The 25,112-nt window shown below is 35.4% G+C and overlaps 12 non-coding genes across 12 annotated transcripts; all 12 read left to right on the top strand.

Moving 5' to 3' along the window:
• Nucleotides 1-827: 827 nt before the first annotated feature.
• Nucleotides 828-991, top strand: LOC145110623 (U1 spliceosomal RNA). The gene has a single exon (XR_013709989.1). It is a non-coding gene; the product is annotated as a U1 spliceosomal RNA (small nuclear RNA).
• A 620-nt stretch (nt 992-1,611) lies between these two features.
• LOC145109997 (U2 spliceosomal RNA) lies at nt 1,612-1,807 on the top strand. Its single transcript, XR_013709390.1, has one exon. It is a non-coding gene; the product is annotated as a U2 spliceosomal RNA (small nuclear RNA).
• A 3,489-nt stretch (nt 1,808-5,296) lies between these two features.
• On the top strand, nt 5,297-5,460 carry LOC145110601 (U1 spliceosomal RNA). Its single transcript, XR_013709968.1, has one exon. It is a non-coding gene; the product is annotated as a U1 spliceosomal RNA (small nuclear RNA).
• Nucleotides 5,461-6,080: 620 nt separating this feature from the next.
• Nucleotides 6,081-6,276, top strand: LOC145110007 (U2 spliceosomal RNA). Its single transcript, XR_013709402.1, has one exon. It is a non-coding gene; the product is annotated as a U2 spliceosomal RNA (small nuclear RNA).
• Nucleotides 6,277-9,755: 3,479 nt separating this feature from the next.
• LOC145110600 (U1 spliceosomal RNA) lies at nt 9,756-9,919 on the top strand. Its single transcript, XR_013709967.1, has one exon. It is a non-coding gene; the product is annotated as a U1 spliceosomal RNA (small nuclear RNA).
• A 620-nt stretch (nt 9,920-10,539) lies between these two features.
• Nucleotides 10,540-10,735, top strand: LOC145109975 (U2 spliceosomal RNA). The gene has a single exon (XR_013709369.1). It is a non-coding gene; the product is annotated as a U2 spliceosomal RNA (small nuclear RNA).
• Nucleotides 10,736-14,216: 3,481 nt separating this feature from the next.
• Nucleotides 14,217-14,380, top strand: LOC145110579 (U1 spliceosomal RNA). The gene has a single exon (XR_013709947.1). It is a non-coding gene; the product is annotated as a U1 spliceosomal RNA (small nuclear RNA).
• Nucleotides 14,381-15,000: 620 nt separating this feature from the next.
• On the top strand, nt 15,001-15,196 carry LOC145109990 (U2 spliceosomal RNA). Its single transcript, XR_013709383.1, has one exon. It is a non-coding gene; the product is annotated as a U2 spliceosomal RNA (small nuclear RNA).
• A 3,484-nt stretch (nt 15,197-18,680) lies between these two features.
• On the top strand, nt 18,681-18,844 carry LOC145110599 (U1 spliceosomal RNA). Its single transcript, XR_013709966.1, has one exon. It is a non-coding gene; the product is annotated as a U1 spliceosomal RNA (small nuclear RNA).
• A 620-nt stretch (nt 18,845-19,464) lies between these two features.
• Nucleotides 19,465-19,660, top strand: LOC145110014 (U2 spliceosomal RNA). Its single transcript, XR_013709410.1, has one exon. It is a non-coding gene; the product is annotated as a U2 spliceosomal RNA (small nuclear RNA).
• Nucleotides 19,661-23,127: 3,467 nt separating this feature from the next.
• Nucleotides 23,128-23,291, top strand: LOC145110598 (U1 spliceosomal RNA). The gene has a single exon (XR_013709965.1). It is a non-coding gene; the product is annotated as a U1 spliceosomal RNA (small nuclear RNA).
• Nucleotides 23,292-23,911: 620 nt separating this feature from the next.
• Nucleotides 23,912-24,107, top strand: LOC145110013 (U2 spliceosomal RNA). Its single transcript, XR_013709409.1, has one exon. It is a non-coding gene; the product is annotated as a U2 spliceosomal RNA (small nuclear RNA).
• Nucleotides 24,108-25,112: the final 1,005 nt, after the last annotated feature.

The following is a 25,112-nucleotide window of genomic DNA, read 5'->3' as shown; positions in this document are numbered from 1 at the left end:
CTATTCTCCTTTTCCCTTTCCATATTTTTCTTTTCGGCCCCTTTCTTTGAACAAAACTCGAGAACACAATGTCAAGGCATATATAGTTTTTAATTATCAGTTTTACTATTAGCAGAAATATAACTGATCCACAGTTTACACATAGAATATCAATTTTCAGCGAAATGGTCGAGTCGTGGTCAAAGATAAGGCGGTTTTATGCCATGGATGCGCACGGGTAGTTGTGTATAACAATACGTACGTGAAAAAGTGTTATCATAAGTGGCAATTTTTGTATAGAGAAAGAAGCATGAAATATTGATTAGAGCAAAGCGTGATTGTACATATAAGCAACATATATATTGCAAAATAAATATTTTGCGTGAAGGGACGATAAAGGAATTGGGTAGATGTAGCTGAGTGTCACTTTTGCAGGCCTTGAAGCACAACATCGTCCAAGGGCATCACCAAGATTTTTTGCATCGTCTTGAGAAGCATGGAGGTGATAGTCTGATATATAATATATTTTGTTTATTTGGTAAAGTAATAGCAGGGATGAAATGCAAGCAAGTATTATATGGGTTGATGATGAGTTGAGATTGAGTGTGGCAAGTTGTGTTTTTGTGATTAGGATATATATAAATAAGGTAAAGCATGAAGTTAGAGATGCAGTACGTAGAGTTGTATATGTAAGTTTGGCAAAGAATTAAGAATAGGAATCCATCCCACATCTTATATGTAAGTTTGGCAAAGAATTAAGAATAGGAATCCATCCCACATCGGAGGGTGAAAAAAAGAAAAGTGAGAGTAGTTGTTGGATAAAAAGTGAGGGTAGGGGAACGGAAAAGTCACTTACCTGGACAGGGTCTTTGGGCGATCAAGAAGGTCCATGGCCTAGGTTGGTGATCTCCATTGCACATTACGGAGAGGTGCCTGTCTAAGGTCGGCCCAAGTTGGTCGAACCTACGTCATAATTTGTGTTAGCGGGGGCCTGCGTTCGCGCGGCCCCTACCCATACTCTAGTTTTAAGATTATTTTAAATATATATTTCCAAACGGACGTCTTGTCTTTGTTGGTGTATGTGATATATATTATATAAGAGGGAGTTCAAAGCCAAAAAAGAAACCCGTGCGTAATTTCTGTTGATTCAGATTTGGTTAGGCCCATGCATAGTTTCTGTTGACTCAGATTTGGATAGGTTGCATCGATCATAGTCAAGTAACAAATCATCCCCATCATCAAGTGGTTATGAGGATAGGATACATATATACCTGTCTCTCCTTAGAAACCTTAAACCTGAAAATAACAAATAAATAGAATAGGTAACTTGGATTAGAAGCTGGTAAATTAAAAAATTAATGACAAATATCAAGATTTCTTTGTGCTGCTGCGTTGGGTAGTCTCATGGTTTATAATTTATATTAATATTAACATATGGTAGCTATATTAATTAAGCAAATTAAGCGATTGCAGTGAAGCCATTAGTTGAGTCGGTTGCATGCATGTGAGTGGATGAGAAAATAAAATAATAATACCTGGGCAAAGTTAATGAGTCCCACATCGCCTCAAACAAAGCAAACAGAGAATGTTGAGTGGGTTCAAAACGGAAGGCTTTTCGTTTACGGAAATTTCATACCTTTCTCGGCCCTTTGGCTAAGATCAAGTGTAGTATCTGTTCTTATCAGTTTAATATCTGATATGTGGGTCATCGGCCCACTCGATATTAATCTTATTTTTTATGGGGAAAGATCCGTCACAATAGCTTGCTATTGGGGTCTTTGAGTGTCGCCTTGGCGTTGCACTATTGCCTTGGCATGGCGCACCCCTCCAAATCCAAAGTTTAAGCTTAGCTTTTCTAATGCATCCATGCTGGCCACTTCCACGCACTAAAGTTATATGCACTTAAGGAGAGTTGCAGCAGGTACCATTGACCCTTGTAGTTTACCATGATTAATTAATAATCCAGATGACTTGTACGCTCCATGCCTGAGGTCATCCCACATACCCTGCACCAAAGAAAACTGAGCAAGAACCAATTCAGTTTGTGAGTTAAAGAAAACTATGGTATTAACATCAATAGCAAGAACCAGTTCACTTTTCCAACTGCAGGCTGCCCAAAAATGCTAGATAGAGTTGCCATGCATATCACTGATTGCAGCAATCCATACTATCAAAACCTCACAAAAAATACAAAAAATGATAAAACAAGTATAAATTCACAAGGGATGCATCATGCATGGGAATCGATTCGTCACCTTCAACGCCAAACTCTTCCATCAGGTTACCATTCGTCCGGTATTCATTCCCCACCCTTGCTATTATCAAAACGACACAATCATTTCACCCATCAACTAAGAAACCAGGATCCCGTTTCGTAAAGTAATGAAGATTTTGTGGCTATTGAGTTCACCAAAATGTCCAAATATGTAAAACCGGGAGTTTAACTGCAAACCCGGTGGAACATATGTCATACAAGGTCCTCATATCAAGTATAGAGCTTCACGACTAAAAATAGAGAATCATTAAAAACGATGGACGATCAAGACAAAATCTTAGTTGTCTCTTTGAGCCTAAGCCTGAGATATAAGATACAAAGTTGAGCAGGTTGTGCCAAGCCTCTGGCATTGCAACTACATTATTGTCGATTATCTAATTATAATTTTCACAAATAATGCCAGAGAACGATTTTGGTAAGTTTTTTCGATTTCAAATAAAAATTTTCCAAACGATTTCAAACACATTTTTTTCGATTTTGGTAAGTTCAAACATAATTTTTTTCGATTTCAAACACAACTTTTTCGATTTCAAACACAATTTTTTCGATTTTAAACTAATTTTTTGACCAGCACCCTTTCAATTTTGTTAAGTCTTCTTTGTGTTTTTACGAATTTACCCCTGCCCATGTCACTTCCTCCGAGATTTTCCAATTTATCATAGCTGAACGAGTTCCGCAGAGACCCTTCCTATGGAAATCATGGTCATTTTATGATAGTTGCAATTTTTTGGTCATTTTCTTCAACCACACCTTCTTTTGTGGTCATTTGTTGATTTTCCCTACTTTTTTTTCTCTTAAATTGCCAATAATTTTACCTATAAATATGTTTATACTCCGTTCCTTAAAAACATTTATTTACCCCAACTGTTCTTTTGCTTAATAAATCTACACTATACTGTACATAGGTAAACTCTACAAAAAAAGTATTTTCTTTAATGAAAGTGTGTGTGTCCAAAAGCACTACCTACATATCGCACCTCTATACATGCTTGAAAATAACTTTATAAACCATACCAAAAGCCCTAAAAAAATCCCTAGAATAAGTGTAAGTGTCTATAAAATGAATTGGTATGGTCATATAAATTCTATACAACCTTTAAATAAATTGGAATGTGCATATCAAAGCCCCAAACAAAACCCATAGTTTGCCAAAATTTTGCATGGCTTGTAAAATGATGTATAAGCTGTAACATATATGGTCGTACCAAATCCATTAGGTCTTATATATTTTGAATAGGTTTCACATTGTCTTTAAAACACCTTGTAAAGTTGTACCAAAGGTGTTGAGACTCTCTCTCTCTCTCTCTCTCTCTATCTATCTTTTCTTTTTTTCAAAAATAATGGTTGTTGCCCATTTTCAAAATTCACACTCTTTTTAGTCGACTTAGGGACCAATTTCAATATTTAAGAACCCTCATAGGATACTGGAAATATTGATCCAAAACAAATTTCTACCTGCAATAACACAAAAATCATTAAATCTAACAATTTCTTCATTTTTCAACATCTTAGCACATCTAGTTACATTCCTCAATAGATTTAGCAATACATTCAAATCAAAAATCGAAAATCTAAATGTTTTCCAATCGATTCTTCTACCATTAGAGACAATATCTCTAACTGATTATCAGTCTCCCTAGATATTTGATCCAAAATTTGGTGATTTACTCTATGTATTAAGCGGCATATTTGTCAAACATTTTTGCACATACAAGGATTATATTAAATTATTAGGATGAAAATTGATCTATTTGGTCTTAAAAAATATATTTTGCATCCATTGGGGGCGATAAGGAGTATAATAAGACATACACCATACTCAACATCAACAAAGTTGGTAAAGGTTAGTTTTAAAATGGTTTCAAATACATATGCTTGTTGTCCCATGAGAATTACAAGCTTTCAATAGGTTTGGATAAATTTAACGAATGAAATCATGCTTTGTTCACCTTAGCTAATGCATAATCATTTGATGGCAGAGTTAAGAGATTTTGCCGGAACGTTTTGGTTTAGCCAGCAATAGATGGATTTGGTTGTTTCTGATAGTGATTATTGTATTTTACTGTTTCTAACAATTGTATGGTATTTGTGATGTTGAATACAAAGTTATCAAATTATAAGCTTTCTTTCTTTTACCTGAAACTCTAGAACATTATGAAAGGTCGGATTCCTTATATTCTTTCCAACAATATAAGATAAATAAAATAATAACTCTCTATTCTCCTTTTCCCTTTCCATAATTTTCTTTTCGGCCCCTTTCTTTGAACAAAACTCGAGAACACAATGTCAAGGCATATATAGTTTTTAATTATCAGTTTTACTATTAGCAGAAGTATAACTGATCCACAGTTTACACATAGAATATCAATTTTCAGCGAAATGGTCGAGTCGTGGTCAAAGATAAGGCGGTTTTATGCCATGGATGCGCACGGGTAGTTGTGTATAACAATACGTACGTGAAAAAGTGTTATCATAAGTGGCAATTTTTGTATAGAGAAAGAAGCATGAAATATTGATTAGAGCAAAGCGTGATTGTACATATAAGCAACATATATATTGCAAAATAAATATTTTGCATGAAGGGACGATAAAGGAATTGGGTAGATGTAGCTGAGTGTCACTTTTGCAGGCCTTGAAGCACAACATCGTCCAAGGGCATCACCAAGATTTTTTGCATCGTCTTGAGAAGCATGGAGGTGATAGTATGATATATAATATATTTTGTTTATTTGGTAAAGTAATAGCAGGGATGAAATGCAAGCAAGTATTATATGGGTTGATGATGAGTTGAGATTGAGTGTGGCAAGTTGTGTTTTTGTGATTAGGATATATATAAATAAGGTAAAGCATGAAGTTAGAGATGCAGTACGTAGAGTTGTATATGTAAGTTTGGCAAAGAATTAAGAATAGGAATCCATCCCACATCTTATATGTAAGTTTGGCAAAGAATTAAGAATAGAAATCCATCCCACATCGGAGGGTGAAAAAAAGAAAAGTGAAGGTAGTTGTTGGATAAAAAGTGAGGGTAGGGGAACGGAAAAGTCACTTACCTGGACGGGGTCTTTGGGCGATCAAGAAGGTCCATGGCCTAGGTTGGTGATCTCCATTGCACATTACGGAGAGGTGCCTGTCTAAGGTCGGCCCAAGTTGGTCGAACCTACGTCATAATTTGTGTTAGCGGGGGCCTGCGTTCGCGCGGCCCCTACCCATACTCTAGTTTTAAGATTATTATAAATATATATTTCCAAACGGACGTCTTGTCTTTGTTGGTGTATGTGATATATATTATATAAGAGGGAGTTCAAAGCCAAAAAAGAAACCCGTGCGTAATTTCTGTTGATTCAGATTTGGTTAGGCCCATGCATAGTTTCTGTTGACTCAGATTTGGATAGGTTGCATCGATCATAGTCAAGTAACAAATCATCCCCATCATCAAGTGGTTATGAGGATAGGATACATATATACCTGTCTCTCCTTAGAAACCTTAAACCTGAAAATAACAAATAAATAGAATAGGTAACTTGGATTAGAAGCTGGTAAATTAAAAAATTAATGACAAATATCAAGATTTCTTTGTGCTGCTGCGTTGGGTAGTCTCATGGTTTATAATTTATATTAATATTAACATATGGTAGCTATATTAATTAAGCAAATTAAGCGATTGCAGTGAAGCCATTAGTTGAGTCGGTTGCATGCATGTGACTGGATGAGAAAATAAAATAATAATACCTGGGCAAAGTTAATGAGTCCCACATCGCCTCAAACAAAGCAAACAGAGAATGTTGAGTGGGTTCAAAACGGAAGGCTTTTCGTTTACGGAAATTTCATACCTTTCTCGGCCTTTTGGCTAAGATCAAGTGTAGTATCTGTTCTTATCAGTTTAATATCTGATATGTGGGTCATCGGCCCACTCGATATTAATCTTATTTTTTATGGGGAAAGATCCGTCACAATAGCTTGCTATTGGGGTCTTTGAGTGTCGCATTGGCGTTGCACTATTGCCTTGGCATGGCGCACCCCTCCAAATCCAAAGTTTAAGCTTAGCTTTTCTAATGCATCCATGCTGGCCACTTCCACGCACTAAAGTTATAAGCACTTAAGGAGAGTTGCAGCAGGTACCATTGACCCTTGTAGTTTACCATGATTAATTAATAATCCAGATGACTTGTACGCTCCATGCCTGAGGTCATCCCACATACCCTGCACCAAAGAAAACTGAGCAAGAACCAATTCAGTTTGTGAGTTAAAGAAAACTATGGTATTAACATCAATAGCAAGAACCAGTTCACTTTTCCAACTGCAGGCTGCCCAAAAATGCTAGATAGAGTTGCCATGCATATCACTGATTGCAGCAATCCATACTATCAAAACCTCACAAAAAATACAAAAAATGATAAAACAAGTATAAATTCACAAGGGATGCATCATGCATGGGAATCGATTCGTCACCTTCAACGCCAAACTCTTCCATCAGGTTACCATTCGTCCGGTATTCATTCCCCACCCTTGCTATTATCAAAACGACACAATCATTTCACCCATCAACTAAGAAACCAGGATCCCGTTTCGTAAAGTAATGAAGATTTTGTGGCTATTGAGTTCACCAAAATGTCCAAATATGTAAAACCGGGAGTTTAACTGCAAACCCGGTGGAACATATGTCATACAAGGTCCTCATATCAAGTATAGAGCTTCACGACTAAAAATAGAGAATCATTAAAAACGATGGACGATCAAGACAAAATCTTAGTTGTCTCTTTGAGCCTAAGCCTGAGATATAAGATACAAAGTTGAGCAGGTTGTGCCAAGCCTCTGGCATTGCAACTATATTATTGTCGATTATCTAATTATAATTTTCACAAATAATGCCAGAGAACGATTTTGGTAAGTTTTTTCGATTTCAAACAAAAATTTTCCAAACGATTTCAAACACATTTTTTTCGATTTTGGTAAGTTCAAACATAATTTTTTTCGATTTCAAACACAACTTTTTCGATTTCAAACACAATTTTTTCAACTTTAAACTAAATTTTTGACCAGCACCTTTTCAATTTTGTTAAGTCTTCTTTGTGTTTTTACGAATTTACCCCTGCCCGTGTCACTTCCTCCGAGATTTTCCAATTTATCATAGCTGAACGAGTTCCGCAGAGACCCTTCCTATGGAAATCATGGTCATTTTATGATAGTTGCAATTTTTTGGTCATTTTCTTCAACCACACCTTCTTTTGTGGTCATTTGTTGATTTTCCCTACTTTTTTTCTCTTAAATTGCCAATAATTTTACCTATAAATATGTTTATACTCCGTTCCTTAAAAACATTTATTTACCGCAACTGTTCTTTTGCTTAATAAATCTACACTATACTGTACATAGGTAAACTCTACAAAAAAGTATTTTCTTTAATGAAAGTGTGTGTGTCCAAAAGCACTACCTACATATCGCACCCCTATACATGCTTGAAAATAACTTTATAAACCATACCAAAAGCCCTAAAAAAATCCCTAGAATAAGTGTAAGTGTCTATAAAATGAATTGGTATGGTCATATAAATTCTATACAACCTTTAAATAAATTGGAATGTGCATATCAAAGCCCCAAACAAAACCCATCGTTTGCCAAAATTTTGCATGGCTTGTAAAATGATGTATAAGCTGTAACATATATGGTCGTACCAAATCCATTAGGTCTTACATATTTTGAATAGGTTTCACATTGTCTTTAAAACACCTTGTAAAGTTGTACCAAAGGTGTTGAGACTCTCTCTCTCTCTCTCTCTATCTTTTCTTTTTTTCAAAAATAATGGTTGTTGCCCATTTTCAAGATTCACACTCTTTTTAGTCGACTTAGGGACCAATTTCAATATTTAAGAACCCTCATAGGATACTGGAAATATTGATCCAAAACAAATTTCTACCTGCAATAACACAAAAATCATTAAATCTAACAATTTCTTCATTTTTCAACATCTTAGCACATCTAGTTACATTCCTCAATAGATTTAGCAATACATTCAAATCAAAAATCGAAAATCTAAATGTTTTCCAATCGATTCTTCTACCATTAGAGACAATATATCTAACTGATTATCAGTCTCCCTAGATATTTGATCCAAAATTTGGTGATTTACTCTATGTATTAAGCGGCATATTTGTCAAACATTTTTGCACATACAAGGATTATATTAAATTATTAGGATGAAAATTGATCTATTTGGTCTTAAAAAATATATTTTTCATCCATTGGGGGCGATAAGGAGTATAATAAGACATACACCATACTCAACATCAACAAAGTTGGTAAAGGTTAGTTTTAAAATGGTTTCAAATACATATGCTTGTTGTCCCATGAGAATTACCAGCTTTCAATAGGTTTGGATAAATTTAACGAATGAAATCATGCTTTGTTCACCTTAGCTAATGCATAATCATTTGATGGCAGAGTTAAGAGATTTTGCCGGAACGTTTTGGTTTAGCCAGCAATAGATGGATTTGGTTGTTTCTGATAGTGATTATTGTATTTTACTGTTTCTAACAATTGTATGGTATTTGTGATGTTGAATACAAAGTTATCAAATTATAAGCTTTCTTTCTTTTACCTGAAACTCTAGAACATTATGAAAGGTCGGATTCCTTATATTCTTTCCAACAATATAAGATAAATAAAATAATAACTCTCTATTCTCCTTTTCCCTTTCCATATTTTTCTTTTCGGCCCCTTTCTTTGAACAAAACTCTAGAACACAATGTCAAGGCATATATAGTTTTTAATTATCAGTTTTACTATTAGCAGAAATATAACTGATCCACAGTTTACACATAGAATATCAATTTTCAGCGAAATGGTCGAGTCGTGGTCAAAGATAAGGCGGTTTTATGCCATGGATGCGCACGGGTAGTTGTGTATAACAATACGTACGTGAAAAAGTGTTATCATAAGTGGCAATTTTTGTATAGAGAAAGAAGCATGAAATATTGATTAGAGCAAAGCGTGATTGTACATATAAGCAACATATATATTGCAAAATAAATATTTTGCGTGAAGGGACGATAAAGGAATTGGGTAGATGTAGCTGAGTGTCACTTTTGCAGGCCTTGAAGCACAACATCGTCCAAGGGCATCACCAAGATTTTTTGCATCGTCTTGAGAAGCATGGAGGTGATAGTATGATATATAATATATTTTGTTTATTTGGTAAAGTAATAGCAGGGATGAAATGCAAGCAAGTATTATATGGGTTGATGATGAGTTGAGATTGAGTGTGGCAAGTTGTGTTTTTGTGATTAGGATATATATAAATAAGGTAAAGCATGAAGTTAGAGATGCAGTACGTAGAGTTGTATATGTAAGTTTGGCAAAGAATTAAGAATAGGAATCCATCCCACATCTTATATGTAAGTTTGGCAAAGAATTAAGAATAGAAATCCATCCCACATCGGAGGGTGAAAAAAAGAAAAGTGAAGGTAGTTGTTGGATAAAAAGTGAGGGTAGGGGAACGGAAAAGTCACTTACCTGGACGGGGTCTTTGGGCGATCAAGAAGGTCCATGGCCTAGGTTGGTGATCTCCATTGCACATTACGGAGAGGTGCCTGTCTAAGGTCGGCCCAAGTTGGTCGAACCTACGTCATAATTTGTGTTAGCGGGGGCCTGCGTTCGCGCGGCCCCTACCCATACTCTAGTTTTAAGATTATTATAAATATATATTTCCAAACGGACGTCTTGTCTTTGTTGGTGTATGTGATATATATTATATAAGAGGGAGTTCAAAGCCAAAAAAGAAACCCGTGCGTAATTTCTGTTGATTCAGATTTGGTTAGGCCCATGCATAGTTTCTGTTGACTCAGATTTGGATAGGTTGCATCGATCATAGTCAAGTAACAAATCATCCCCATCATCAAGTGGTTATGAGGATAGGATACATATATACCTGTCTCTCCTTAGAAACCTTAAACCTGAAAATAACAAATAAATAGAATAGGTAACTTGGATTAGAAGCTGGTAAATTAAAAAATTAATGACAAATATCAAGATTTCTTTGTGCTGCTGCGTTGGGTAGTCTCATGGTTTATAATTTATATTAATATTAACATATGGTAGCTATATTAATTAAGCAAATTAAGCGATTGCAGTGAAGCCATTAGTTGAGTCGGTTGCATGCATGTGACTGGATGAGAAAATAAAATAATAATACCTGGGCAAAGTTAATGAGTCCCACATCGCCTCAAACAAAGCAAACAGAGAATGTTGAGTGGGTTCAAAACGGAAGGCTTTTCGTTTACGGAAATTTCATACCTTTCTCGGCCTTTTGGCTAAGATCAAGTGTAGTATCTGTTCTTATCAGTTTAATATCTGATATGTGGGTCATCGGCCCACTCGATATTAATCTTATTTTTTATGGGGAAAGATCCGTTACAATAGCTTGCTATTGGGGTCTTTGAGTGTCGCCTTGGCGTTGCACTATTGCCTTGGCATGGCGCACCCCTCCAAATCCAAAGTTTAAGCTTAGCTTTTCTAATGCATCCATGCTGGCCACTTCCACGCACTAAAGTTATAAGCACTTAAGGAGAGTTGCAGCAGGTACCATTGACCCTTGTAGTTTACCATGATTAATTAATAATCCAGATGACTTGTACGCTCCATGCCTGAGGTCATCCCACATACCCTGCACCAAAGAAAACTGAGCAAGAACCAATTCAGTTTGTGAGTTAAAGAAAACTATGGTATTAACATCAATAGCAAGAACCAGTTCACTTTTCCAACTGCAGGCTGCCCAAAAATGCTAGATAGAGTTGCCATGCATATCACTGATTGCAGCAATCCATACTATCAAAACCTCACAAAAAATACAAAAAATGATAAAACAAGTATAAATTCACAAGGGATGCATCATGCATGGGAATCGATTCGTCACCTTCAACGCCAAACTCTTCCATCAGGTTACCATTCGTCCGGTATTCATTCCCCACCCTTGCTATTATCAAAACGACACAATCATTTCACCCATCAACTAAGAAACCAGGATCCCGTTTCGTAAAGTAATGAAGATTTTGTGGCTATTGAGTTCACCAAAATGTCCAAATATGTAAAACCGGGAGTTTAACTGCAAACCCGGTGGAACATATGTCATACAAGGTCCTCATATCAAGTATAGAGCTTCACGACTAAAAATAGAGAATCATTAAAAACGATGGACGATCAAGACAAAATCTTAGTTGTCTCTTTGAGCCTAAGCCTGAGATATAAGATACAAAGTTGAGCAGGTTGTGCCAAGCCTCTGGCATTGCAACTATATTATTGTCGATTATCTAATTATAATTTTCACAAATAATGCCAGAGAACGATTTTGGTAAGTTTTTTCGATTTCAAACAAAAATTTTCCAAACGATTTCAAACACATTTTTTTCGATTTTGGTAAGTTCAAACATAATTTTTTTCGATTTCAAACACAACTTTTTCGATTTCAAACACAATTTTTTCAACTTTAAACTAAATTTTTGACCAGCACCTTTTCAATTTTGTTAAGTCTTCTTTGTGTTTTTACGAATTTACCTCTGCCCGTGTCACTTCCTCCGAGATTTTCCAATTTATCATAGCTGAACGAGTTCCGCAGAGACCCTTCCTATGGAAATCATGGTCATTTTATGATAGTTGCAATTTTTTGGTCATTTTCTTCAACCACACCTTCTTTTGTGGTCATTTGTTGATTTTCCCTACTTTTTTTCTCTTAAATTGCCAATAATTTTACCTATAAATATGTTTATACTCCGTTCCTTAAAAACATTTATTTACCGCAACTGTTCTTTTGCTTAATAAATCTACACTATACTGTACATAGGTAAACTCTACAAAAAAGTATTTTCTTTAATGAAAGTGTGTGTGTCCAAAAGCACTACCTACATATCGCACCCCTATACATGCTTGAAAATAACTTTATAAACCATACCAAAAGCCCTAAAAAAATCCCTAGAATAAGTGTAAGTGTCTATAAAATGAATTGGTATGGTCATATAAATTCTATACAACCTTTAAATAAATTGGAATGTGCATATCAAAGCCCCAAACAAAACCCATCGTTTGCCAAAATTTTGCATGGCTTGTAAAATGATGTATAAGCTGTAACATATATGGTCGTACCAAATCCATTAGGTCTTACATATTTTGAATAGGTTTCACATTGTCTTTAAAACACCTTGTAAAGTTGTACCAAAGGTGTTGAGACTCTCTCTCTCTCTCTCTCTATCTTTTCTTTTTTTCAAAAATAATGGTTGTTGCCCATTTTCAAGATTCACACTCTTTTTAGTCGACTTAGGGACCAATTTCAATATTTAAGAACCCTCATAGGATACTGGAAATATTGATCCAAAACAAATTTCTACCTGCAATAACACAAAAATCATTAAATCTAACAATTTCTTCATTTTTCAACATCTTAGCACATCTAGTTACATTCCTCAATAGATTTAGCAATACATTCAAATCAAAAATCGAAAATCTAAATGTTTTCCAATCGATTCTTCTACCATTAGAGACAATATCTCTAACTGATTATCAGTCTCCCTAGATATTTGATCCAAAATTTGGTGATTTACTCTATGTATTAAGCGGCATATTTGTCAAACATTTTTGCACATACAAGGATTATATTAAATTATTAGGATGAAAATTGATCTATTTGGTCTTAAAAAATATATTTTTCATCCATTGGGGGCGATAAGGAGTATAATAAGACATACACCATACTCAACATCAACAAAGTTGGTAAAGGTTAGTTTTAAAATGGTTTCAAATACATATGCTTGTTGTCCCATGAGAATTACCAGCTTTCAATAGGTTTGGATAAATTTAACGAATGAAATCATGCTTTGTTCACCTTAGCTAATGCATAATCATTTGACGGCCAGAGTTAAGAGATTTTGCCGGAACTTTTTGGTTTAGCCAGCAATAGATGGATTTGGTTGTTTCTGATAGTGATTATTGTATTTTACTGTTTCTAACAATTGTATGGTATTTGTGATGTTGAATACAAGGTTATCAAATTATAAGCTTTCTTTCTTTTACCTGAAACTCTAGAACATTATGAAAGGTCGGATTCCTTATATTCTTTCCAACAATATAAGATAAATAAAATAATAACTCTCTATTCTCCTTTTCCCTTTCCATATTTTTCTTTTCGGCCCCTTTCTTTGAACAAAACTCGAGAACACAATGTCAAGGCATATATAGTTTTTAATTATCAGTTTTTACTATTAGCAGAAATATAAATGATCCACAGTTTACACATGGAATATAAATTTTCAGCGAAATGGTCGAGTCGTGGTCAAAGATAAGGCGGTTTTATGCCATGGATGCGCACGGGTAGTTGTGTATAACAATACGTACGTGAAAAAGTGTTATCATAAGTGGCAATTTTTGTATAGAGAAAGAAGCATGAAATATTGATTAGAGCAAAGCATGATTGTACATATAAGCAACATATATATTGCAAAATAAATATTTTGCGTGAAGGGATGATAAAGGAATTGGGTAGATGTAGCTGAGTGTCACTTTTGCAGGCCTTGAAGCACAACATCGTCCAAGGGCATCACCAAGATTTTTTGCATCGTCTTGAGAAGCATGGAGGTGATAGTATGATATATAATATATTTTGTTTATTTGGTAAAGTAATAGCAGGGATGAAATGCAAGCAAGTATTATATGGGTTGATGATGAGTTGAGATTGAGTGTGGCAAGTTGTGTTTTTGTGATTAGGATATATATAAATAAGGTAAAGCATGAAGTTAGAGATGCAGTACGTAGAGTTGTATATGTAAGTTTGGCAAAGAATTAAGAATAAGAATCCATCCCACATCTTATATGTAAGTTTGGCAAAGAATTAAGAATAGGAATCCATCCCACATCGGAGGGTGAAAAAAAGAAAAGTGAAGGTAGTTGTTGGATAAAAAGTGAGGGTAGGGGAACGGAAAAGTCACTTACCTGGACGGGGTCTTTGGGCGATCAAGAAGGTCCATGGCCTAGGTTGGTGATCTCCATTGCACATTACGGAGAGGTGCCTGTCTAAGGTCGGCCCAAGTTGGTCGAACCTACGTCATAATTTGTGTTAGCAAGGGCCTGCGTTCGCGCGGCCCCTACCTATACTCTAGTTTTAAGATTATTATAAATATATATTTCCAAACGGACGTCTTGTCTTTGTTGGTGTATGTGATATATATTATATAAGAGGGAGTTCAAAGCCAAAAAAGAAACCCGTGCGTAATTTCTGTTGATTCAGATTTGGTTAGGCCCATGCATAGTTTCTGTTGACTCAGATTTGGATAGGTTGCATCGATCATAATGAAGTAACAAATCATCCCCATCATCAAGTGGTTATGAGGATAGGATACATATATACCTGTCTCTCCTTAGAAACCTTAAACCTGAAAATAACAAATAAATAGAATAGGTAACTTGGATTAGAAGCTGGTAAATTAAAAAATTAATGACAAATATCAAGATTTCTTTGTGCTGCTGCGTTGGGTAGTCTCATGGTTTATAATTTATATTAATATTAACATATGGTAGCTATATTAATTAAGAAAATTAAGCGATTGCAGTGAAGCCATTAGTTGAGTCGGTTGCATGCATGTGACTGGATGAGAAAATAAAATAATAATACCTGGGCAAAGTTAATGAGTCCCACATCGCCTCAAACAAAGCAAACAGAGAATGTTGAGTGGGTTCAAAACGGAAGGCTTTTCGTTTACGGAAATTTCATACCTTTCTCGGCCTTTTGGCTAAGATCAAGTGTAGTATCTGTTCTTATCAGTTTAATATCTGATATGTGCGCCATCGGCCCACTCGATATTAATCTTATTTTTTGTGGGGAAAGATCCGTCACAATAGCTTGCTATTGGGGTCTTTGAGTGTCGCCTTGGCGTTGCACTATTGCCTTGGCATGGCGCACCCCTCCAAATCCAAAGTTTAAGCTTAGCTTTTCTAATGCATCCATGCTGGCCACTTCCACGCACTAAAGTTATAAGCACTTAAGGAGAGTTGCAGCAGGTACCATTGACCCTTGTAGTTTACCATGATTAATTAATAATCCAGATGACTTGTACGCTCCATGCCTGAGGTCATCCCACATACCCTGCACCAAAGAAAACTGAGCAAGAACCAATTCAGTTTGTGAGTTAAAGAAAACTATGGTATTAACATCAATAGCAAGAACCAGTTCACTTTTCCAACTGCAGGCTGCCCAAAAATGCTAGATAGAGTTGCCATGCATATCACTGATTGCAGCAATCCATACTATCAAAACCTCACAAAAAATACAAAAAATGATAAAACAAGTATAAATTCACAAGGGATGCATCATGCATGGGAATCGATTCGTCACCTTCAACGCCAAACTCTTCCATCAGGTTACCATTCGTCCGGTATTCATTCCCCACCCTTGCTATTATCAAAACGACACAATCATTTCACCCATCAACTAAGAAACCAGGATCCCGTTTCGTAAAGTAATGAAGATTTTGTGGCTATTGAGTTCACCAAAATGTCCAAATATGTAAAACCGGGAGTTTAACTGCAAACCCGGTGGAACATATGTCATACAAGGTCCTCATATCAAGTATAGAGCTTCACGACTAAAAATAGAGAATCATTAAAAACGATGGACGATCAAGACAAAATCTTAGTTGTCTCTTTGAGCCTAAGCCTGAGATATAAGATACAAAGTTGAGCAGGTTGTGCCAAGCCTCTGGCATTGCAACTATATTATTGTCGATTATCTAATTATAATTTTCACAAATAATGCCAGAGAACGATTTTGGTAAGTTTTTTCGATTTCAAACAAAAATTTTCCAAACGATTTCAAACACATTTTTTTCGATTTTGGTAAGTTCAAACATAATTTTTTTCGATTTCAAACACAACTTTTTCGATTTCAAACACAATTTTTTCAACTTTAAACTAAATTTTTGACCAGCACCTTTTCAATTTTGTTAAGTCTTCTTTGTGTTTTTACGAATTTACCCCTGCCCGTGTCACTTCCTCCGAGATTTTCCAATTTATCATAGCTGAACGAGTTCCGCAGAGACCCTTCCTATGGAAATCATGGTCATTTTATGATAGTTGCAATTTTTTGGTCATTTTCTTCAACCACACCTTCTTTTGTGGTCATTTGTTGATTTTCCCTACTTTTTTTCTCTTAAATTGCCAATAATTTTACCTATAAATATGTTTATACTCCGTTCCTTAAAAACATTTATTTACCGCAACTGTTCTTTTGCTTAATAAATCTACACTATACTGTACATAGGTAAACTCTACAAAAAAGTATTTTCTTTAATGAAAGTGTGTGTGTCCAAAAGCACTACCTACATATCGCACCCCTATACATGCTTGAAAATAACTTTATAAACCATACCAAAAGCCCTAAAAAAATCCCTAGAATAAGTGTAAGTGTCTATAAAATGAATTGGTATGGTCATATAAATTCTATACAACCTTTAAATAAATTGGAATGTGCATATCAAAGCCCCAAACAAAACCCATCGTTTGCCAAAATTTTGCATGGCTTGTAAAATGATGTATAAGCTGTAACATATATGGTCGTACCAAATCCATTAGGTCTTACATATTTTGAATAGGTTTCACATTGTCTTTAAAACACCTTGTAAAGTTGTACCAAAGGTGTTGAGACTCTCTCTCTCTCTCTCTCTCTCTATCTTTTTTTTTTTTCAAAAATAATGGTTGTTGCCCATTTTCAAGATTCACACTCTTTTTAGTCGACTTAGGGACCAATTTCAATATTTAAGAACCCTCATAGGATACTGGAAATATTGATCCAAAACAAATTTCTACCTGCAATAACACAAAAATCATTAAATCTAACAATTTCTTCATTTTTCAACATCTTAGCACATCTAGTTACATTCCTCAATAGATTTAGCAATACATTCAAATCAAAAATCGAAAATCTAAATGTTTTCCAATCGATTCTTCTACCATTAGAGACAATATATCTAACTGATTATCAGTCTCCCTAGATATTTGATCCAAAATTTGGTGATTTACTCTATGTATTAAGCGGCATATTTGTCAAACATTTTTGCACATACAAGGATTATATTAAATTATTAGGATGAAAATTGATCTATTTGGTCTTAAAAAATATATTTTTCATCCATTGGGGGCGATAAGGAGTATAATAAGACATACACCATACTCAACATCAACAAAGTTGGTAAAGGTTAGTTTTAAAATGGTTTCAAATACATATGCTTGTTGTCCCATGAGAATTACCAGCTTTCAATAGGTTTGGATAAATTTAACGAATGAAATCATGCTTTGTTCACCTTAGCTAATGCATAATCATTTGATGGCCAGAGTTAAGAGATTTTGCCGGAACTTTTTGGTTTAGCCAGCAATAGATGGATTTGGTTGTTTCTGATAGTGATTATTGTATTTTACTGTTTCTAACAATTGTATGGTATTTGTGATGTTGAATACAAAGTTATCAAATTATAAGCTTTCTTTCTTTTACCTGAAACTCTAGAACATTATGAAAGGTCGGATTCTTTATATTCTTTCCAACAATATAAGATAAATAAAATAATAACTCTCTATTCTCCTTTTCCCTTTCCATATTTTTCTTTTCGGCCCCTTTCTTTGAACAAAACTCGAGAACACAATGTCAAGGCATATATAGTTTTTAATTATCAGTTTTACTATTAGCAGAAATATAACTGATCCACAGTTTACACATGGAATATCAATTTTCAGCGAAATGGTCGAGTCGTGGTCAAAGATAAGGCGGTTTTATGCCATGGATGCGCACGGGTAGTTGTGTATAACAATACGTACGTGAAAAAGTGTTATCATAAGTGGCAATTTTTGTATAGAGAAAGAAGCATGAAATATTGATTAGAGCAAAGCGTGATTGTACATATAAGCAACATATATATTGCAAAATAAATATTTTGCGTGAAGGGATGATAAAGGAATTGGGTAGATGTAGCTGAGTGTCACTTTTGCAGGCCTTGAAGCACAACATCGTCCAAGGGCATCACCAAGATTTTTTGCATCGTCTTGAGAAGCATGGAGGTGATAGTCTGATATATAATATATTTTGTTTACTTGGTAAAGTAATAGCAGGGATGAAATGCAAGCAAGTATTATATGGGTTGATGATGAGTTGAGATTGAGTGTGGCAAGTTGTGTTTTTGTGATTAGGATATATATAAATAAGGTAAAGCATGAAGTTAGAGATGCAGTACGTAGAGTTGTATATGTAAGTTTGGCAAAGAATTAAGAATAAGAATCCATCCCACATCTTATATGTAAGTTTGGCAAAGAATTAAGAATAGGAATCCATCCCACATCGGAGGGTGAAAAAAAGAAAAGTGAAGGTAGTTGTTGGATAAAAAGTGAGGGTAGGGGAACGGAAAAGTCACTTACCTGGACGGGGTCTTTGGGCGATCAAGAAGGTCCATGGCCTAGGTTGGTGATCTCCATTGCACATTACGGAGAGGTGCCTGTCTAAGGTCGGCCCAAGTTGGTCGAACCTACGTCATAATTTGTGTTAGCGGGGGCCTGCGTTCGCGCGGCCCCTACCTATACTCTAGTTTTAAGATTATTATAAATATATATTTCCAAACGGACGTCTTGTCTTTGTTGGTGTATGTGATATATATTATATAAGAGGGAGTTCAAAGCCAAAAAAGAAACCCGTGCGTAATTTCTGTTGATTCAGATTTGGTTAGGCCCATGCATAGTTTCTGTTGACTCAGATTTGGATAGGTTGCATCGATCATAATCAAGTAACAAATCATCCCCATCATCAAGTGGTTATGAGGATAGGATACATATATACCTGTCTCTCCTTAGAAACCTTAAACCTGAAAATAACAAATAAATAGAATAGGTAACTTGGATTAGAAGCTGGTAAATTAAAAAATTAATGACAAATATCAAGATTTCTTTGTGCTGCTGCGTTGGGTAGTCTCATGGTTTATAATTTATATTAATATTAACATATGGTAGCTATATTAATTAAGAAAATTAAGCGATTGCAGTGAAGCCATTAGTTGAGTCGGTTGCATGCATGTGACTGGATGAGAAAATAAAATAATAATACCTGGGCAAAGTTAATGAGTCCCACATCCCCTCAAACAAAGCAAACAGAGAATGTTGAGTGGGTTCAAAACGGAAGGCTTTTCGTTTACGGAAATTTCATACCTTTCTCGGCCTTTTGGCTAAGATCAAGTGTAGTATTTGTTCTTATCAGTTTAATATCTGATATGTGGGCCATCGGCCCACTCGATATTAATCTTATTTTTTATGGGGAAAGATCGGTCACAATAGCTTGTTATTGGGGTCTTTGAGTGTCGCCTTGGCGTTGCACTATTGCCTTGGCATGGCGCACCCCTCCAAATCCAAAGTTTAAGCTTAGCTTTTCTAATGCATCCATGCTGGCCACTTCCACGCACTAAAGTTATAAGCACTTAAGGAGAGTTGCAGCAGGTACCATTGACCCTTGTAGTTTACCATGATTAATTAATAATCCAGATGACTTGTACGCTCCATGCCTGAGGTCATCCCACATACCCTGCACCAAAGAAAACTGAGCAAGAACCAATTCAGTTTGTGAGTTAAAGAAAACTATGGTATTAACATCAATAGCAAGAACCAGTTCACTTTTCCAACTGCAGGCTGCCCAAAAATGCTAGATAGAGTTGCCATGCATATCACTGATTGCAGCAATCCATACTATCAAAACCTCACAAAAAATACAAAAAATGATAAAACAAGTATAAATTCACAAGGGATGCATCATGCATGGGAATCGATTCGTCACCTTCAACGCCAAACTCTTCCATCAGGTTACCATTCGTCCGGTATTCATTCCCCACCCTTGCTATTATCAAAACGACACAATCATTTCACCCATCAACTAAGAAACCAGGATCCCGTTTCGTAAAGTAATGAAGATTTTGTGGCTATTGAGTTCACCAAAATGTCCAAATATGTAAAACCGGGAGTTTAACTGCAAACCCGGTGGAACATATGTCATACAAGGTCCTCATATCAAGTATAGAGCTTCACGACTAAAAATAGAGAATCATTAAAAACGATGGACGATCAAGACAAAATCTTAGTTGTCTCTTTGAGCCTAAGCCTGAGATATAAGATACAAAGTTGAGCAGGTTGTGCCAAGCCTCTGGCATTGCAACTATATTATTGTCGATTATCTAATTATAATTTTCACAAATAATGCCAGAGAACGATTTTGGTAAGTTTTTTCGATTTCACACAAAAATTTTCCAAACGATTTCAAACACATTTTTTTCGATTTTGGTAAGTTCAAACATAATTTTTTTCGATTTCAAACACAATTTTTTCGACTTTAAACTAAATTTTTGACCAGCACCCTTTCAATTTTGTTAAGTCTTCTTTGTGTTTTTACGAATCTACCCCTGCCCGTGTCACTTCCTCCGAGATTTTCCAATTTATCATAGCTGAACGAGTTCCGCAGAGACCCTTCCTATGGAAATCATGGTCATTTTATGATAGTTGCAATTTTTTGGTCATTTTCTTCAACCACACCTTCTTTTGTGGTCATTTGTTGATTTTCCTTACTTTTTTTTCTCTTAAATTGCCAATAATTTTACCTATAAATATGTTTATACTCCGTTCCTTAAAAACATTTATTTACCGCAACTGTTCTTTTGCTTAATAAATCTACACTATACTGTACATAGGTAAACTCTACAAAAAAGTATTTTCTTTAATGAAAGTGTGTGTGTCCAAAAGCACTACCTACATATCGCACCCCTATACATGCTTGAAAATAACTTTATAAACCATACCAAAAGCCCTAAAAAAATCCCTAGAATAAGTGTAAGTGTCTATAAAATGAATTGGTATGGTCATATAAATTCTATACAATCTTTAAATAAATTGGAATGTGCATATCAAAGCCCCAAACAAAACCCATCGTTTGCCAAAATTTTGCATGGCTTGTAAAATGATGTATAAGCTGTAACATATATGGTCGTACCAAATCCATTAGGTCTTACATATTTTGAATAGGTTTCACATTGTCTTTAAAACACCTTGTAAAGTTGTACCAAAGGTGTTGAGACTCTCTCTCTCTCTCTCTCTCTCTCTATCTTTTATTTTTTTCAAAAATAATGGTTGTTGCCCATTTTCAAGATTCACACTCTTTTTAGTCGACTTAGGGACCAATTTCAATATTTAAGAACCCTCATAGGATACTGGAAATATTGATCCAAAACAAATTTCTACCTGCAATAACACAAAAATCATTAAATCTAACAATTTCTTCATTTTTCAACATCTTAGCACATCTAGTTACATTCCTCAATAGATTTAGCAATACATTCGAATCAAAAATCGAAAATCTAAATGTTTTCCAATCGATTCTTCTACCATTAGAGACAATATCTCTAACTGATTATCAGTCTCCCTAGATATTTGATCCAAAATTTGGTGATTTACTCTATGTATTAAGCGGCATATTTGTCAAACATTTTTGCACATACAAGGATTATATTAAATTATTAGGATGAAAATTGATCTATTTGGTCTTAAAAAATATATTTTTCATCCATTGGGGGGCGATAAGGAGTATAATAAGACATACACCATACTCAACATCAACAAAGTTGGTAAAGGTTAGTTTTAAAATGGTTTCAAATACATATGCTTGTTGTCCCATGAGAATTACCAGCTTTCAATAGGTTTGGATAAATTTAACGAATGAAATCATGCTTTGTTCACCTTAGCTAATGCATAATCATTTGATGGCCAGAGTTAAGAGATTTTGCCGGAAGTTTTTGGTTTAGCCAGCAATAGATGGATTTGGTTGTTTCTGATAGTGATTATTGTATTTTACTGTTTCTAACAATTGTATGGTATTTGTGATGTTGAATACAAGGTTATCAAATTATAAGCTTTCTTTCTTTTACCTGAAACTCTAGAACATTATGAAAGGTCGGATTCCTTATATTCTTTCCAACAATATAAGATAAATAAAATAATAACTCTCTATTCTCCTTTTCCCTTTCCATATTTTTCTTTTCGGCCCCTTTCTTTGAACAAAACTCGAGAACACAATGTCAAGGCATATATAGTTTTTAATTATCAGTTTTACTATTAGCAGAAATATAACTGATCCACAGTTTACACATGGAATATCAATTTTCAGCGAAATGGTCGAGTCGTGGTCAAAGATAAGGCGGTTTTATGCCATGGATGCGCACGGGTAGTTGTGTATAACAATACGTACGTGAAAAAGTGTTATCATAAGTGGCAATTTTTGTATAGAGAAAGAAGCATGAAATATTGATTAGAGCAAAGCGTGATTGTACATATAAGCAACATATATATTGCAAAATAAATATTTTGCGTGAAGGGATGATAAAGGAATTGGGTAGATGTAGCTGAGTGTCACTTTTGCAGGCCTTGAAGCACAACATCGTCCAAGGGCATCACCAAGATTTTTTGCATCGTCTTGAGAAGCATGGAGGTGATAGTCTGATATATAATATATTTTGTTTATTTGGTAAAGTAATAGCAGGGATGAAATGCAAGCAAGTATTATATGGGTTGATGATGAGTTGAGATTGAGTGTGGCAAGTTGTGTTTTTGTGATTAGGATATATATAAATAAGGTAAAGCATGAAGTTAGAGATGCAGTACGTAGAGTTGTATATGTAAGTTTGGCAAAGAATTAAGAATAAGAATCCATCCCACATCTTATATGTAAGTTTGGCAAAGAATTAAGAATAGGAATCCATCCCACATCGGAGGGTGAAAAAAAGAAAAGTGAAGGTAGTTGTTGGATAAAAAGTGAGGGTAGGGGAACGGAAAAGTCACTTACCTGGACGGGGTCTTTGGGCGATCAAGAAGGTCCATGGCCTAGGTTGGTGATCTCCATTGCACATTACGGAGAGGTGCCTGTCTAAGGTCGGCCCAAGTTGGTCGAACCTACGTCATAATTTGTGTTAGCGGGGGCCTGCGTTCGCGCGGCCCCTACCTATACTCTAGTTTTAAGATTATTATAAATATATATTTCCAAACGGACGTCTTGTCTTTGTTGGTGTATGTGATATATATTATATAAGAGGGAGTTCAAAGCCAAAAAAGAAACCCGTGCGTAATTTCTGTTGATTCAGATTTGGTTAGGCCCATGCATAGTTTCTGTTGACTCAGATTTGGATAGGTTGCATCGATCATAATCAAGTAACAAATCATCCCCATCATCAAGTGGTTATGAGGATAGGATACATATATACCTGTCTCTCCTTAGAAACCTTAAACCTGAAAATAACAAATAAATAGAATAGGTAACTTGGATTAGAAGCTGGTAAATTAAAAAATTAATGACAAATATCAAGATTTCTTTGTGCTGCTGCGTTGGGTAGTCTCATGGTTTATAATTTATATTAATATTAACATATGGTAGCTATATTAATTAAGCAAATTAAGCGATTGCAGTGAAGCCATTAGTTGAGTCGGTTGCATGCATGTGACTGGATGAGAAAATAAAATAATAATACCTGGGCAAAGTTAATGAGTCCCACATCCCCTCAAACAAAGCAAACAGAGAATGTTGAGTGGGTTCAAAACGGAAGGCTTTTCGTTTACGGAAATTTCATACCTTTCTCGGCCTTTTGGCTAAGATCAAGTGTAGTATTTATTCTTATCAGTTTAATATCTGATATGTGGGCCATCGGCCCACTCGATATTAATCTTATTTTTTATGGGGAAAGATCCGTCACAATAGCTTGCTATTGGGGTCTTTGAGTGTCGCCTTGGCGTTGCACTATTGCCTTGGCATGGCGCACCCCTCCAAATCCAAAGTTTAAGCTTAGCTTTTCTAATGCATCCATGCTGGCCACTTCCACGCACTAAAGTTATAAGCACTTAAGGAGAGTTGCAGCAGGCACCATTGACCCTTGTAGTTTACCATGATTAATTAATAATCCAGATGACTTGTACGCTCCATGCCTGAGGTCATCCCACATACCCTGCACCAAAGAAAACTGAGCAAGAACCAATTCAGTTTGTGAGTTAAAGAAAACTATGGTATTAACATCAATAGCAAGAACCAGTTCACTTTTCCAACTGCAGGCTGCCCAAAAATGCTAGATAGAATTGCCATGCATATCACTGATTGCAGCAATCCATACTATCAAAACCTCACAAAAAATACAAAAAATGATAAAACAAGTATAAATTCACAAGGGATGCATCATGCATGGGAATCGATTCGTCACCTTCAACGCCAAACTCTTCCATCAGGTTACCATTCGTCCGGTATTCATTCCCCACCCTTGCTATTATCAAAACGACACAATCATTTCACCCATCAACTAAGAAACCAGGATCCCGTTTCGTAAAGTAATGAAGATTTTGTGGCTATTGAGTTCACCAAAATGTCCAAATATGTAAAACCGGGAGTTTAACTGCAAACCCAGCGGAACATATGTCATACAAGGTCCTCATATCAAGTATAGAGCTTCACGACTAAAAATAGAGAATCATTAAAAACGATGGACGATCAAGACAAAATCTTAGTTGTCTCTTTGAGCCTAAGCCTGAGATATAAGATACAAAGTTGAGCAGGTTGTGCCAAGCCTCTGGCATTGCAACTATATTATTGTCGATTAAGTTTTTTCGATTTTGGTAAGTTTTGGTAAGTTTTTTCGATTTCACACAAAAATTTTCCAAACGATTTCAAACACATTTTTTTCGATTTTGGTAAGTTCAAACATAATTTTTTTCGATTTCAAACACAATTTTTTCGACTTTAAACTAAATTTTTGACCGGCACTCTTTCAATTTTGTTAAGTCT

Source organism: Lactuca virosa, chromosome 4 (assembly GCF_052849685.1).
Source record: "Lactuca virosa cultivar CGN04683 chromosome 4, Lactuca_virosa_CGN04683_v6, whole genome shotgun sequence".
NCBI lineage: Eukaryota > Viridiplantae > Streptophyta > Magnoliopsida > Asterales > Asteraceae > Lactuca > Lactuca virosa.
Note: the sequence above shows the minus strand (reverse complement) of the source record. Positions and strands in the feature narration are given on the sequence as shown.